We start from the raw sequence: 11,350 nt of genomic DNA on the forward strand, positions 1-11,350 counted from the left end.
GAGCCAAACATGAGTGACCAAGGCCCAAGGCACAGTCTCAAGAGGTTCTGAGAACATGTGCCCATGGTGGTTGGGTTATAACTTGGTTTTATATGTTTCAGGGAGACATAAGACATCAATCAATACATGTAAGTTATGCATTGGTTTGATTCAGAAAGGTGGGAGAACATGAACCTGTGGCTCACAAGTCATAGATAAATTCAAAGATTTTCTGATTGGCAATTGGTTGAAAGGGTTATTATTTAAAGACCTGCAATCAATAGAAAGGAGAGTATCTGGGTTAAGATAAGGGGTTGACATAGTTTGGACATCTGTCCCCCAAAATCTCAAGTTGAGATATAATCACTAATGTTGGAAGTGGGGCCTGGTGGGAGGCGTTTGGGTCTTGGGGGTGGATCCCTCACGACTTGGTGCTGTCTTCACGATAGTGAGTGACTTCTCATGAGATCTGGTTGTTTAAAAGTGTATGCCATCACTGCCCCTGCAGGCTCTTGCTCCCTCTCTTGCCATGTGACATGCCTGCTCCTTCTTTGCATTCTGTCATGAGTAAAAGCTCCCCAAAGCCTCCCTAGAAGCTGAGCAGATGTTGGTGCCATGCTTGCACAGCCTGCAGAACCATGAGCAAATTAAACCTCTTCTATAGATATAATAAAAATTACCCAGTCTCAGGTATTTATTTATTTATTTTATTGATTGATTGATTTTGAGACAGAGTCTTGCCCTGTCACCCAGGCTGGAGTGCAGTGGCACAATCTCGGCTCACTGCAACCTCTACCTCCTGGGTTCAAGTGATTCTCATGCCTCAGGCCTCCCAAGTAGCTGGGATTACAGGCATCTGCAACCATGCCCAGGTAACTTTTGTATTTTTAATAGAGACGGAGTCTCACCATGTTGGCTAAGCTGGTCTCGAACTCCTGACCTCAAGTGATCCATCTGCTTTGGCCTCCCAAAGTGCTGGGATTACAGGCATGAGTCACTGAGCCTGGCCAGGTGTTTCTTTATAGCAATGCAAGAATGCCCTAACACAGTGCAACCTGGCATAATGGGTTGTGGAGACCAAAGTTCTTATTTGTAGAATAGGTAGTAAATGTCTTTTATGAGGCCTTAAGATGTGCCAGACTCTTAGTTAATTATTTCCTGGATCAGAAAAACACCTGGAAAGGAAGAGGGGGTTCTCTACAGAATGTAAATTTTCTCTACAAGAGACAGCTTTGCAGGGCCATTTAAAAATATGTCAGGCCGGGTGCAGTGGCTCATGCCTGTAATCCCAGCACTTTGGGAGGCCGAGGCATGTGGATCACTTGAGGTCAGGAGTTCGAGATCAGCCCGGCCAACATGGTGAAACCTCGTCTCTACTGAAAATACAAAAACTAGCTGGGCATGGTGGTGCATGCCTGTAATCCCAGCTACTCAGGAGGCTGAGGCAGGAGATTTGCTTAAACTTGGGAGGCGGAGGTTTCAGTGAGTTGAGATCCCACCATTACACTCCAGCCTGGGCGACACGGCAAGACTGTGCCTCCAAAAATAAAAATAAAAAAAAATATATGTCAAAGGAATATATTTTGGGGTAAAATACATTGATTTCTTTTAGGGCCTGCTATCTCTCATGTGATGTTATACAAGAGTCAGGTTGGAATTTGGTATCTTATTGCTACAAAGTGTTGTGTCAGTCTTAAGGTCTGTTTTAATGTTAATGGTGGTTAGCTGTGCTTGAATTCCAAGGGGAAACGTGTCCAACACCCCCCACTTCCCATCATGGCCTGAATTCGTTTCCTCAGGTTTTTTTTTCATTTTCAGCTTACAGCAGGCTATTGAAAGGGAGAAAAAATATAATTTCTTTTCTCAATCCTTGTAACTTCTTAGCTGGGATATCTCTACAATAAAAGATAGACCAATAGGAGAAAAAGGTATACAAACTTAATGTGCATATGATCAGAGGAGCTATATACACAGTATGAGACTCAAAGGAGGGGTCAGATGGCTGAAGTTTTAATACCATTCAGAGATTACAGAAATGATAGGGGTTTGGGGACTCTTGGGATGGAGGTAGCCTCACGGGTTATGGAACAGTGAAGGGAGGAAAGCAGGGCAGGGAAAGGCTGTCTTTTTATGTAATTAAAACCCTAAAAGGTAGCAGCTCTCAGAAAGAATAGGTGGCAGCCTGGGGTAAGGTGTCTGCCAGACCTTTGCTCTCCTTTTCCTGTGAGTCAGCCTTTCCTAAATTCGGATAAGGGGGCTTCAGAGAAAGCCTGTTTGCATCTGCTGTTTACTTCACTCCACTAATGTTGATTTCCTCTACAGATGCAAATCTCCCCCACAAAAGACAGTTTTTCAGGACTATTCTTGTGTTTGCAACCCCTCAGAATAGCCATCTCAAAATATGCCAAAGAAGTATATTTTGGGGTGGCATATTTTTGGTTTCCTTCAGCATAAACAACCTGCATGCCTTACATGGCCCCAATCATGACATCACTCTACAGCCATTGGTGTATATGACTATAGCTTTCAATTGTCAAGGAACGGTTAAATGATAGTCAGTGAATTCTTTTCAAGAAGGCAGGGAAAGGCCGGTCGCGGTGGCTCAAGCCTGTAATCCCAGCACTTTGGGAGGCTAAGACGGGCGGATTACGAGGTCAGGAGATTGAGACCATCCTGGCTAACACGGTGAAACCCCGTCTCTACTAAAAAATATACAAAAAAGTAGCGGGGCGAGGTGGCGGGCGTCTGTAGTCCCAGCTACTCAGGAGGCTGAGGCAGGAGAATGGCGTGAACCTGGGAGGCGGAGCTTGCAGTGAGCTGAGATCCGGCTACTGTACTCCAGCCTGGGCGACAGAGCGAGACTCCGTCTCAAAAAAAATAAATAAATAAAAGAAGGCAGGGAAGGTTGGGCGTGGAGGCTCACACCTGTAATCCCAGCACTTTGGGAGGCCAAGGTGGGTGGATCACCTGAGGTGAGGAGTTCGAGACCAGCCTGGCCAATATGGCAAAACCCCATCTCTACTAAAAATACGAAAATTAGCTGGGTGTGGTGGTGGGCACCTATAATCCCAGCTACTCAGGAGGCTGAGGCAGGAGAATTGCTTGAGCCCGGGGAGTGGAGGTTGCAGTGAATCAAGACTGCACCACTTCACTCCAGCCTGGGTGAAAGAGTGAAACTCCGTTTCAAAAAAAAAAAAAAAAAAAAGAAGTCAGGGAAAAGCAATCCATTTTAGAACTATGATGGTGTAAAAGAAAATAAAGTTTCAGGATCATCTAAATTTATTTTGCCGAGGGAGAAGTTAAGCCCTGGAGACTGAGTCACATAGCATGATTGCCATTCCGTTTCTCAGATTATAGATGAAGTCTCTTCCTCGTTGTTCTTATTCTGTAAATGACTAGGAGAGATCAGAGACCAGACCTCCCCATTTCCAATCACAAATCACAAAGTTGTAGAGTAACTGCCTCTTTCATTGTTCTGTACATAACTGAGACCAGGTGGTACAAAATACCCCATGTTTATGTCTTCATTGTGGGATGTTAACTATACCTTTCCCAAAAGAAAAAGTCCTCCTCGGCTAATAGAATCATTGTAGCTATGCATTAAGCCTTATATAGAAAGATGTTGAAGGCAAGCATGATGGCGCATGCCTGTAATCCCAGCTACTTGCGAGTCTGACGCGGGAGGATGGCTTGAGCCCAGGAGTTCAAGGCCATTGTGAGCTATGACTGCACCACTGCACTCCAGCCTGGAAAACAGGGTGTTTCTAAACAAAACAAAACAAAAACAGAAAGATGTTGAAATTCCGTTAAGTTTCCCTAAACTTTATCTATGTAAACAATTCCAAACTTTTTTTTTTTTTTTTTTTTTTGAGACGGAGTCTCGCTCTGTCACCTAGGCTGGAGTGCAGTGGCCGGATCTCAGCTCACTGTAAGCTCCGCCTCCCGGGTTTACACCATTCTCCTGCCTCAGCCTCCCAAGTAGCTGGGACTACAGGTGCCCGCCACCTCACCTGGCTAGTTTTTTTCTTTTTGGTATTTTTTAGTAGAGACGGGGTTTCACCGTGTTAGCCAGGATGGTCTCGATCTCCTGACCTCGTGATCTGCCCGTCTCGGCCTCCCAAAGTGCTGGGATTACAGGCTTGAGCCACCGCGCCCGGCCAACAATTCCAAACTTCTATACTTCAGAACACTAACTTCCTTTCCTTCTTTGGAATCTGTGCTTCCCAGGCAGTAGTCCTTATATTTTGTGCTTGAATAAACTCTCTTTAGATTAGAGTCTGAGCCTCTTGACTGTTTTATGTTGACAGTGGTAAAAATCATTAAAGTATTTAGAAAAAAAGTATTCAGCCTCAGAGTAGACATAGCCCCCACCCTTCAATGATCCCATTCCAGTGGGACAGGTAGAAATGCCTCTCTGGGGAATCTCTGGTGGATTCGAAGCACTGAGACCTTACCCTTGGACAACTCCTGGTCCTATGAAAGGAGCAGTTTCCAGTATTGAGAATTCCCTGATGGAGCCAGACAGATCAAGTCCCCTCCATTGGGGATATCCCAAGCTAATGGAGGAAGAATGGAATGAGTCCAATAGTAGAAGCACAGGCCTTGCTTGTCAGACAGTTCTGGGGTCATACATGTACCTTAGCCTTTAGTGTGGTGGTGTGGGACATGGTAATCAGAACTCAGCCAGTCACCAGCCAAACTGTATAACTCACAAAGCAGATTTTCTGCAATATGTAATTATTGAGAATGAATAACTAAGGTGGAAAAAAATCTATACAGATGCTCCTTGACTTACAATGAAGTTATGTCCTGATAAATCCATCATAAGCAAAAAATGCATTTAATTCACCTAAACTACCAAACATTATAGCTTAGCCTGCTTGCCTTAACTGTGCTCAGATATTAGCCTACAGCTTAGGCAATATCATGTAATGCGAAGCCTATTTTATAATAAAGTGTTGAATATCTCCTGTAATTTTTTTATTTTTTTGTTAGGACGAAGTTTCACTGTGTTGCCCAGGCTGGAGTGCAGTGGCGCAATCTCGACTGACTGCAGCCTCTGCCTCCTAGGTTCAAACGATTCTCCTGCCTCAGCCTCCCAAGTAGCTGGGATTACAGGAACGCACCATTATGCCCAGCTTATTTTTGTATTGTTAGTAGAGATGGGTTTTCACCATGTTGGCCAGGCTGGTCTCGAACTCCTGGCCTCAAGTGATCTGCCCGCCACAGCCTTCCAAAGTGCTGAGATTACAGGCGTGAGCGACTGCACCTGTCCGAGCTCATGTAATTTATGAATACTGTACGAAAGTGAAAGACAGAATGCTTGTATGGTTCCTCACCATTAATGTGCATAGCTGAAAGCACATTGGGCGTGAAGAATGTTTGAAGCATTGAACTAAAATTAATTGTTGGATGATAGGGATGCTACAGTGACAAGGTGATAAATTTCTCTCTCTTCTGATGAGGGTTGAGAATAGCTGGTAGAAGGACACTTGTTGGTTTAGCGGCATCCTGTTCTTCAAGAAGATAGTAAGTTTTGACTGTGAAGTTTGTTTCTTCTTTTCATTACGTATTTCTGTATAGCAAGCCAGAGCATATTGTAACTCCCTGTCAGTTCTTACACATCTTCAGTAGCTGTTATCCATTTCTTCTGAGGTTTATACCCCACTGCTGAGAGTAGCAAACGCCTCCTCCAGTTTCTTTGCTGTGAATGTTCTTGGTTCCTCAGGTATTACTTCTTCTTCCGCCTCAGCTTCTTCACTTATTTCTTCCTCCAGTTTGATCAGTTCCTCATTAGAAAGCTCTTCAGCCTCAATGCCAACAAGCTCATGAATATCCTCTTTATTGATGTCTAATTCTAGCTGTTTCCCAAGCACTAATATCTTGTTACTTACTATTTCATCAACAGCGGAATTTTTGTTAAAGCCTTTGAATATGTTCAACATATGTCTTTTAAACTTTCTTCCAAATGCCGTTCATGCATTGCTGTGTGACTTCTTCCCAAGATGAAGCAATGTTCCAGATAGTATTTAGAATGTTAAAACCTTTCCAAAACTCTTGGAGAGTCTGGCCAGATTCCGTTGCTTCAACAGCCTATGTGAACGTTTGGAGTAAATGGTAGGCTTTGAATGCAGCTATTGCGCCTTGATTCTTTGGCTAAATGAGTGTGATTGTGTTCAGCGACAATACACAACCTTTACATCAGGATGGGCGTTGAGGATATGCTGTGGGTGCCCTGGAACATTGTCTAAGATCAGAAGAATCTTGCATCAGATGCTGTTTTGCCTACAATATCCTCTTGTCTATAGCATAACACAGTTCAAAAACTAGTCTGAAAACAATGCTGACTTGTTTTCAAGGCTTGTAATCCAAGCTTTCTTGTTATGGCAATAATAAAAAGGAAGTATATGCTTATTCACATTCTTGAATGCTCTAGGGTTCTCCAAGTGGAGAATTTGAACCATGCAACATTTCCACCCAAAAACAGCATTATAAGGTCTTTGAATGCCTTGAATCCTGGCATCTTCCTGTACTCTTGATTAATGTATGGATGCTCCAGGATACGCTTCCAGAATAAGCTCATTTCATTGACATTAAATATTTGCTCTCACAGTATTTCTTATTCACAATTATCTTACACAGCTCTTCTTTAAAAGCTTTGGCACATTTAGTATCTGCACTTGTGGCCCCACTGCTGACCTCTACATTATGAAAATGATCACAACTTTTGAAGTGTTGGAACTACCCATGACTTGCTATAAGCCTTTTTTTTTTTTTTTTTTTGAGACGGAGTCTCGCTCTGTTGCCTAGGCTGGAGTGCAGTGGCCGGATCTCAGCTCACTGCAAGCTCTGCCTCCCGGGTTCACGCCATTCTCCTGCCTCAGCCTCCCGAGTAACTGGGACTACAGGCGCCCGCCACCTCACCCGGCTAGTTTTTTGTATTTTTTTTTAGTAGAGACGAGGTTTCACCGTGTTAGCCAGGATGGTCTCGATCTCCTGACCTCGTGATCTGCCCGTCTCGGCCTCCCAAAGTGCTGGGATTACAGGCTTGAGCCACCGTGCCCCGCCGACTTGCTATAAACTTTTACATATCCAAAGGATCATCAGCACACTCTTTTAAAGTATTGAAAAGTCTTCTTGCCTTAGCCTGGATCACCAGAAGGCTCAGTGGCATGTGCTTCTGTTTCTGGTCTTCCATCCACATGACAAGTAATTTTTCCATATCATCAGTCAGCTCATCTCTTTTCTTTGTGATAACAGTGGATTTAACCAATGCTGATTATTTCACTACATCACTTATTCGCTTCTTTCCTTTAAGAAGGTGGAAATTACAGAATGTGAAAGTCCTAACTTACCTGAGATTACCATTACTGCCTTACCACCTTCATGCTGAGGAATTAAGATATGAGTTCCATCTCAAGGGTAATTGCCTTCCTCTTCTTCTCACCAGAGGCAGGAGACACAAATGGGCATTTTGCAGACATAATGAGATATGAATGCATAAAACACAATATCCCCAAACACTGGCAACACAGTACACTGTAGGGTACCAATTGTTTACCCTCGTGATCGCTGCTACCCAGGATCTTGAGAGAGTATCGTACCACATACGGCTAGCCTGGGAAAAGTACAGTTTCTACTGAATGTATATCAAATTCATATTATTGTAAAGCCTAAAAATTATAAGTTGAACCATCATAAATTGGAGGCCATCTGTATGTTGATCGTCCAGGAGGGCCATGGCAATGTGCTAAGCTGACTATCAAATGGCTTAAAAGCCTAAGAAGTGTCTTCAAAAGAAAAATTAGCCATTCAACAGTTGCAGATTTATCAGGGGTACGAAGAGAAGGAGAAAAACTGAGATAGGTAAAGATAAGGCAAATAATAGCTGACACTTATCAAGGGCTTACTAGGTGCCAGGTTCTGTTCTATTTTTCATTTGTTAATGCAGTCCTCACAAAGATCCTATGAAATAGTTATTACATTTTCTCCATTTTACAGAACAGGAAATTGAGGCACAAGGATGTTAGGTAACTTTCCCCAGTTTTAGTAAGAATTAAAGCTAGGATTTGAGACTGAGCAGTCTGGTTCTAGAATCATGCACTTGCCCATCACCCTTGTGGGGGCCATGGCCATTGGCCCCCTAAAAGTTCACTGAAAAACTACTGACACGAGGCAAATTGATTAATAGGAGGAAAGACATATAAATTTATTTAATGTACTTACATGGGAACCTTCGGAATTAAGACTCAACCCAACAATAAGATATAGAAGCGTATATGCCATCTTGAGGTTACAAAAAGAATGCGGGCCAAGAGTATGGCCCCAAACAGTTTATGTTGGTAAATCATGTTTAGTAGCAAGACAAGGTGTGAAAGGGAGAAAGAAAGAGGTCTGGCTTGCAAAGATGGCTTTGTTACACAGATGAGGCCTCATAGGTAGCAGTCCTCAGAGAGGATAGATGGTAAAAGTCTTTTTTTTTTTTAATTTAAATTTTTATTTTAAGTTTCAGGATGCATGTGCAGGATGTGCAGGTTTGTTACATAGGTAAACGTGTGCCATGGTGGTTTGCTGCACCTATCAACCCATCACATAGGTATTCAGCTCAGCATGCATTAGCTATTTTTCCTAATGCTCTCCCTACCCTAACCCCACCTCTTGACAGACCCCAGTGTGTGTTGTTCCCCTCCCTGTGTCCATGTGTTCTCATTGTTCAGGTCCCACTTATAAGTGAGAACATGTGGTGTTTGGTTTTCAGTTCCTGCATTAGTTTGCTGAGGATAATGGCTTCCAGCTCCAACCATGTCCCTGCAAAGGACATGATCTTGTTTTTTTTTGTTTTTTTTTTGTGGTTGCATAGTATTCCATGGTGTATATGTACCACATTTTCTTTATCCACTGATGGCCATTTGGGTTGATTCCATGTGTTTGCTATTGTGAATAGTGCTGCAATGAACATATGGCAAAGGTCTTTTTTCAGACCTTTCAAGGTGTCAGACTCAGTTAATCTCTCTTAGATATGGAAAATTTCTAGAAAAGGAAGGCCTGGCTGCATTAGTCGAGATTATCTGTAGATGCCAATTTTCCCCAGAAAAAATAGCTTTGCAAGGACTCATCTGTTTGCTGGCCCTGCAGCAACCATTTCAAAATATGTCAAATAAATATATTTTGGGGTAAAATATTTTGATTTCCTTCACCCTATACTAGAACCACCTCTGCATAAATCATGAACCCTGGTGTGGATTCTGATCAGGGAGCCCCTGTAAGCCGGTGGTCCCTTAGAGAAAAATGGAGTCTGTATGCTGATTTAAAAATAGAGATTGGGCCAGGGCAGGTGCAGTGGCTCACGCCTGTAATCCCAGCACTTTTGGAGGCTGAGGCAGGCGTATCATGAGGTCAGGAGATCGAGACCATCCTGGCTAACACGGTGAAACCCCATCTCTACTAAAAATACAAAAACTAGCCAGGCGTGGTGGCGTGTGGCGGTAATCCCAGCTACTTGGGAGGCCGAGACAGAAGAATTGCATGAACCTGGGAGGCAAAGGTTGTAGTGAGCCAAGATAGCGCCACTGTACTCCAGCCTGGATGACAGAGCAAGACTCTATCTCAAAACAAAACAAAATACCAAAACCCAGAAAAACAGATGGTGTCACCTGGAGCTAAGAAGCTGTATGCAAGTATTGAGTTCCTGACAAGGGCCAAGAACAGATTAAGAGGGCAGAAATCCAGGAATGTATTTCACACAGCCAGCCAAAAATGTTTAAAGCTAAAAACAAAGCAAAACCAGTTACCACTAATGTTTTTTTTTTTTTCTGTCTTTTTTTGAGACAGAGTTTTGCTCTTGTCACCCAGGCTAGAGTGTAATGGCACGATCTCAGCTCACTGTAACTTCTGCCTCCTGGGTTCAAGCGATTCTCCTGCCTCAGCCTCCTGAGTAGCTGGGATTACAGGCGCCTGCCACCACACCTGGCTAATTTTTGTATTTTTAGTAGAGACGGGGTTTCACCAGGTTGGCCAGGCTGGTCTTGAACTCCTGACCTCAGATGATCCACTTGCCTTGGCCTCCCAAAGTGCTAGAATTACAGGTGTGAGCCACCACACCCAACCACCACTAATCTTTTTGTTTTGTTTTTTTTTTTTTGAGACAGAGTCTCGCTCTGTCGCCCAGGCTGGAGTACAGTGGCGCTATCTCAACTCACTGTAAGCTCCGCCTCCCGGGTTTACGCCATTCTCCTGCCTCAGCCTCCCATGTTGCTGGGACTGCAGGCATCCCCCACCGCACCCGGCTAATTTTTTGTATTTTTAGTAGAGACGGGGTTTCACCGTGTTAGCCAGGATGGTCTCAATCTCCTGACCTCGTGATCCGCCCGTCTCGGCCTCCCAAAGTGCTGGGATTACAGGCATGAGCCACTGCACCTGGCCCACCACTAATCTTAAGCATTATGAATGATGAAAAAGCTAACAGAGTAAATAAAGCTTTTGTAAATGTACAAAAGGAACTTGCACATTTCTCAAAACGCCTTTCTCTTGAACCTCTACAGAAAGAATTGATTCCTCAGCAGTATCATGAAAGCAAACCAGTTAATGTTGGTGAAGCTACAAAATTAATGGCTCAGTTGTAATATAGTGGTGATGCATCTAATTCCCCACAAAGACCAAGAAATTAAATGTTTTATACAATAAATAAATAAAATATATATTGGATCAGGCGTGGTGGCTCACACCTGTAATCTCAGCATTTTGGGAGGCCAAGATGGTGGATTTCTTTTTTTTTTTTTTTTTTTTTTTGAGACGGAGTCTCACTCTGTCACCCAGGCTGGAGTGCAGTGGCCGGATCTCAGCTCACTGCAAGCTCTGCCTCCCGGGTTTACGCCATTCTCCTGCCTCAGCCTCCCGAGTAGCTGGGACTACAGGCGCCCGCCACCTCGCCCGGCTAGTTTTTTGTATTTTTTAGTAGAGACGGGGTTTCGCCGTGTTAGCCAGGATGGTCTCGATCTCCTGACCTCGCGATCCACCCGTCTCGGCCTCCCAAAGTGCTGGGATTACAGGCTTGAGCCACCGCGCCCGGCCAAAGATGGTGGATTTCTTGAGCTCATGAGTTTGAGACCAGCCTGGCCAACATGGTGAAACCCTGTCTCTACTAAAAATGAAAAAATTAGCGAAGAGTGGTGGTGCACCCCGTAATCCCAGCTACTTGGGAGACAGAGACATGTGAATCATTTGAACCTGGGAGACTGAGACATATAAATCACTTGAACCTGGGAGACGGAGGCTGCAGTGACCCGAGCACCACTGCACTCCTGTTTGGGTGACAGAGTGAGAGAGACTCTGCCTCGAAAAAAAAAAAAAAAAAAATTGCCGGGTACAGTGG

General features: G+C 43.9%; 1 pseudogene; it reads left to right on the forward strand.

Moving 5' to 3' along the window:
- The first annotated feature begins 9,622 nt into the window (after positions 1 to 9,622).
- Positions 9,623 to 10,601, forward strand: LOC104663188 (annotated as a pseudogene).
- Positions 10,602 to 11,350: the final 749 nt, after the last annotated feature.

Source organism: Rhinopithecus roxellana, chromosome 17 (genome assembly GCF_007565055.1).
Source record: "Rhinopithecus roxellana isolate Shanxi Qingling chromosome 17, ASM756505v1, whole genome shotgun sequence".
Lineage (NCBI taxonomy): Eukaryota > Metazoa > Chordata > Mammalia > Primates > Cercopithecidae > Rhinopithecus > Rhinopithecus roxellana.